At 39.2% G+C, this 6,000-nt stretch overlaps 1 pseudogene across 1 annotated transcript in view; it reads left to right on the top strand.

Annotated features, from left to right (window-relative positions):
* The first annotated feature begins 1,139 nt into the window (after nucleotides 1–1,139).
* LOC143240065 (sal-like protein 1) overlaps nucleotides 1,140–6,000 on the top strand; it is a 126,641-nt pseudogene continuing 121,780 nt past the window's right edge. The window contains exons 1-2 of the transcript XR_013021545.1: nucleotides 1,140–1,465; nucleotides 2,599–2,693. The product of XR_013021545.1 is annotated as a sal-like protein 1 (transcript). The remainder of the gene's footprint in view (nucleotides 1,466–2,598; nucleotides 2,694–6,000) is intronic.

The following is a 6,000-nucleotide window of genomic DNA, read 5'->3' as shown; positions in this document are numbered from 1 at the left end:
GATTGATTCAATATGACACTTGAAAAGTGTCGATATTTATTGAATGAACATGACACTTCCAAAGTGGTACTTATTGATTCAATCTATTTGACACTTCAAAAGTAGTAATTACTGATTCAATCAGCATGACATTTCAAAACTAGTAGTTACTGATTCAATGAATATGGCACTTCAAAAGTAGTGGTTACTGATTCAATCAATATGCCCCTTCAAAAGAGGTAGTTATTTATTCAATCTATATGACACGTCAAAAGAAGTAGTTATTGATTCATTCAATTTGACACATTTTTGACGTGGTAGTTATTGATTCAATTAATATGACACTTTAAAAGTAGTAGTTATTGATTCAGTCCATAGTCTTCATTATTGATTCAATCAATAGACACTTCAAAAGTGGTAGGTATTCACTCAATATGACGATATTTGAGAAGTGGTAGTTATTAGTTCATGACTAATTATGCCAAGACTCGTACTTCTTATATGATTCAATTAAAACTATTACCAAACCTTTAGTTATTAACTGATACAACAACGAGAATTACTCAAGTGTTATTTAATTGGGTCAAACCGTTTGAGAACCAGTAGCTATTTAACTAATTTGTACAATGTGGAACCTTACCTCAATATAAAGTATTTCAGAACTTGTGTTTTCAAACAATAATTTTGTGATTTAAGAGATAGAAAATTATGATTTATTTAATTTTATTAATCGATTCAAAAAAGGCAGCCTTTGCAAATATGCAAATTCAGTTATGAATATATATATATATATGTATATTATACGTACGTAGTTATGGAGACGTGTAAATATGTGTAAGAAAAGCGCATATATGAACAGTAAGTACACACTAGTGCGTTAGGTGCTTGGAATAACTTAATATACAACCTGCTCTGCTTTTCCCTACGTTTGTTTTACTAGGCGCCGACTTATGAACGCTCTCTTTTGTGATGTTCATACACATAGTTGTGGCCATGTCACCTGCTCAGTAGCCTGGCTCTCGCCACCCTTCGCGCAAGTGCATCATTTCGGACACAGCACGCCCGATATGTATGGCCGCGGCCCTCGCGTTATGATTGGTTTTACTGGCGGCCCAGGGCTGCGGGCTAGAAGCCTCATCATCTGCAGCGTACACGAGATGTTACACAGAACAAGACAGACTCTCGACAGGTCCACAGCGCGTGCTTGTTCCCAGTCTTGGCCATATTCAAAACTTATCTTCAGAACTACTTATAAATCATGAATAGGTGCCGCGGTCGAGAGTGATGTCACAGCACTCCTCTGACCAATCAGAACGTAGTGTGTTTGCAGCGCCGCCGTAGCCCGAGCATCAGTGGCGCTCCGAGGAGACGACCGCCGAGTAACGTAGCTGGTCAACGGCAAGGCGGGCCTGGCGACCTGCGTCAGAGCGTCGGCTGGACGTTACCGCTGTTTCTCTCGCCCATGCCCACCAGGCACGACTTGAAAGTGAGTTGAAAGCTTATCTATTTTTCAGCTTATTCAATGGGTACGTGTAACGTTCATTCTTTGTACATGTACTGCACAACTGACGTAGTATTCTGCCATGTTGACAGCACACACACACGTTTCTCGTTGTATTTAAAAGTTAATGAAAGTAAAGTAATATAGTTTGCATTTCTCTTATTTCGAGTCTGATAAGAAACGTTTCATTATGATCTTATTTTTACAATAAAAATATACAAACAAACGACAATTTTGGAAATATTTATAACCTAAGTTTAACACGCGTAGAGACGTGGTAGGAAGTTATTTAAAAGCTGCCAGAACCATGGGTGAAAGAGAGAGGAAAAAAAACCGCGTTAAGGGCAGATGTGACGCCTTCCCGATGAAAGAGGAAAAGCGGACCTACCACAAACGCCCGGCATTTTCTCTGTACTAGCGGGAACTAACGGCACACAGCTTCGCACTCCGCGTGCGACAAGCCGCTACCGGGACATTAGGCGTCCCAGTCCGTGCCGCCTATTGGTGTAACGCGTTCGCACGTGCTTTGTACTTTCTTGCTTTTTTAAAACAAAAGAAGACATTTGTATAGCCACCAGGGGGAGGAGAATCTCTTCAAAACAAAGAGTGACCAATACTTTTAGGGGACAGGATGATTTGTGGTCAGTTAGAAGGCACGAAAGGCTTGATATATGCATGGTTCGGCCGTCCATTTAATACCAACACTAAACTGATTGATGAGTCAAATGTTTCACCAAAGGCCTGATCTGCACCTAGTCAGTTTGAATGGTCAGTATTACCACCCGTTGACCTGCTTGACACTCTTTTATGGTCACCACCTGCCCAGTAGCCTCTAGTTTCGAGCTGGACCAGTGATGAAAAGAACATTAAAAAATCATAGCCTCTTGGAGCAGACCGTGTAACCAACCTAACGCTGAACTCCAGAGAACGTAGTGACGGTAACCCTTTCTAACATTTCAGAAGGTTTCTTTCTATGCCGACACGTTCTGCTGGCTGAGCCCTATAATTTGATTATGACAGTCCCAATGCATTATTGATAATCATAATCGTGACATGCGCAATAGCGTGTGGTGTATCAATTAAAAGACGTTTGCTATCTTACGATTTTGTTATTTTAGCGGCCGTCGACTTTTCGGGATGGCGCGTCGGAAACAAGCCCGACCTCGGCACATCGACCTGGAAGAAGACGACTTAGCGACCTTTCTACACAGTGGTGAGTGAAAGTAACTTACGTAATAGGTTTTGGTATATTATGTGTAAAGTTAGTCGATCGGTTCTGCAGGTGTTTACCTTTCGTGTCGCGTTTGTTGTTGTTGTTTGTTTGTTTTGTTTATATTCACACCTCAGGACTAACACCGACAAGAAACCTTAGAAAACCAGCACGAAATGGAACTTGTCGCACTTTAGGCAAACGTGCCTGAATGTAATGATATACTAGCCCTTAATTGGGCGGCACTTCGAGACGGCCCCAACGAGTCACTCTGAAACACGCGGGATTAGCACACAGAGCTGACGCGTGAAATATTTTCTTTCGGCCCGTCACAAGTCGGGCCGGACTTCTTCAAACACCACTGGTAATTCAACGATTTCCGAGCGTAAATCAGAATGTTTTTACCTCAAATAATTTTAGTCAGTTTTTCTATGCCGTATTTTATAACTGTTTAATAAACAGATAAGATTACACAAAAATAACCTGATGGCTTCAGTTGTCAACAGATAAACGTTTCCTGGCAACTTTGTTATCGGCATTGTTGCTGTAATTAGATTCGTAAATACCAAAGTACAATGTTCTATTTATTACATTAAATAATGAACAGATAAATCAACCCTTTTCTACCACGTGCATTGATGATAAGGTTATCAAAGTACAGTAATATTTGGAATGATAATTAATTGTCACGTTAATGGTACAAATTACACGAAACCCGTGTATTACACGTGTATTTCAGCGGATGGTAAACGATTGTTTTTTGGTGGTACCGCGCTTTCAGTTGTTTCTTAAGTAAACCGAGTATAACACAAACATGTTTAATATCACTGTTATATTGTGACTGTAAAACTATTCTCATTCTAATTCATTTAATTTAATAACTTATAAACGCATGTCATTAGTACAAGTTGGTTTTCTATTGCTATTCGAAAACTTGTAATAGTCGTGCGTAATGCTATTATGGATTCACTCCCCCAGGTTAAAGAATTAGTTCTTATCGAAATTTAGTGTTATCAGAAAATAACAACAACATAAAAACCAGCATAACGGTGTTATTCGTTGCTACGAGCCATCACACTTTAGTTGCTAATATTCTCCATTATTGCTACGTTAAAAGTGACTTTAGTACTAACTGCACTGAACCAGTTCCATTTCGTTTACCAACATCGTCTATAGACGTTTCATACAAAAAATTCACTTTTAAACAGTTCTGTCTGCGATGAGTTTGATACAGGGTTCACAGCCTCTCGAAACAAAACTCGACCGCGAAACGTTTTTACGTTTAGTTTCATCGTTCGACCACGGGCTGGTTGGTTGGTTTTGGCGTTTTATGGGGCAGAGCAACTAGGCTATCTGCGCCACCAAGGGCTGGCACAGCTACTATTGAAATGTCTTGTTTATCACCAGTAGACTGACTGTCTGGCACGGTAATGTTGTGAGATGCGAAATCATTGTATTTTAAATTTTCCAGGTTTGTGAGTTGAATGTAATTAGTCGACTTTTAACACACCAATAAATGTCATGTAACTTCTTGTATATGGTTTTAATAAAGTATATACGTTGTGTTTTTCATCACAAATAATACATCTATTAAAACAAATGAATGATTATTATAACGCGGTGTCGTAAAACTGACTAGTAAATAAACGGTTTAAAATATTTTTGTTTATGAAGTTCCAAATTTTCACCGAGAGTTTACCGGTAAGGGTTAACACCATAAGAGTTTTTCTAAGGAAAGTAGCGACCTCTCAGCGCTGAAGAAATGTGTCGTTACGAATTTATCTTGTATGTCAAGCACCATGTACCACTGGAAAAAAAAAAAAGTTTTTTTTAATCATGTCAATGTCACGTGTGGTGGGTGTCACGTGACAAATATGTAGCATCTGCAGGAAATATTTTGAAGCAGTGAGAAAATGTCGCGGTAAATATACCTAAGTAATTTTCCCTCTGCTTATGGAACACACTTTCCTGTGTACATTGGAAAGACTTTAGTGTTGATGTTTTTCCTTTGTACTCAGATGTGTGTTTTCACTCAACTTTTCAAGTACCCAAAATTATAAAAGAGTAAAGCGAGAACTGTCACCAAGTGTGAGAGCCATTGCTGTTGTTAAACCTACAGACGTTACACCATTTCACCCGTTTACGTTAGGTTTCGTCTTCGTTTTATTCGGTTCTCTGATAATCAGACCAAAAACCGAGACACAGTAAGGTGAAAGTCATCAGTTCTGGAACTGTTCAGAGACGCGGTTTAATTTTGTTTGTTTGCGTCTAGTTAAGCGCAAAGCAACACTATGAGCTATACATCTGTTATGTGCACATTCACATATTCAGGTATCGATACCTGCTTTTTCAAGGCCTGATTAATCAAAAGACAGAATGGACAGTTGAGTGTTAACCATCGATGTAAAGGGCCCACAGTATAATGATACATTTTATATACATCTCAAATACTGTAAGTTGTGAACTGTGGTTTAGAAGTACTAAAACTGAATGATGGTTATTTTGATCTGTAAAACTTGAATTACAAAAGGGAGGAAAAAATGCCTACAGAACTGAATTGTCTGTGGGCCCAACCATGGCCTCGTGTTTCTGTATATGTGTAGCTACAAAGACCCAAAACAGGTACCACTGAGGCATATGATCCCATGTACTACGTTTCTAGGATTAACTTGATAACCCGTACCCCCTTTTCAGGTTTATATTTTATGGTCGATTTCATCCGTATGTAGTTCACATCTTGTGTTCGTTTATCAGGTTTATTTACTTTACATCTTTAGTTGTTTATCTGGTTTACTTCACATCTTTCGCTGTTTATCAGGTCTACTTACTTCACATCCTTAGCTGTTTATCAGGTTTATTTATCTGTTTATTCCCCTGTATAAGCGGTGATGTTCACTGTTTGCAGTATTAGAGGTTTCGGTGTCAGTGTACCAAGAATGCTTTATTGAATGACTGTCTAAACAGAAACTTTTTCTATGTATCCAGCTCTGAATCAGTATTTCCTTGTTTTAGGTTGTTTGTATGCTAACAGTGTAATGGAAACTTTTTATATATATGTGTAGGATACAGCAATTGTATGTATCTAATATATATGAAAGCCATTGTGTGTCACGTCACGCACGGCCCATCATGGCCGGGTGGGATAAGACGTTGGAGTCGTAATCCGAGGGTCGCGGGCTCGAATCCCCGCCGTACCAAACATGCTTGCCCTTTCAGCCGTGAGGGCGTTATAATGTGACGGTCAATTCCACTATTCGTTGGTAAAAGAGTAGCCCAAGAGTTGACAGTGGGTGGTGATGACTAGCTGGAT

Source organism: Tachypleus tridentatus, chromosome 13 (assembly GCF_004210375.1).
Source record: "Tachypleus tridentatus isolate NWPU-2018 chromosome 13, ASM421037v1, whole genome shotgun sequence".
NCBI classification, from domain to species: Eukaryota; Metazoa; Arthropoda; class Merostomata; order Xiphosura; family Limulidae; genus Tachypleus; species Tachypleus tridentatus.
This window is presented reverse-complemented; position numbering and strand designations above follow the sequence as displayed.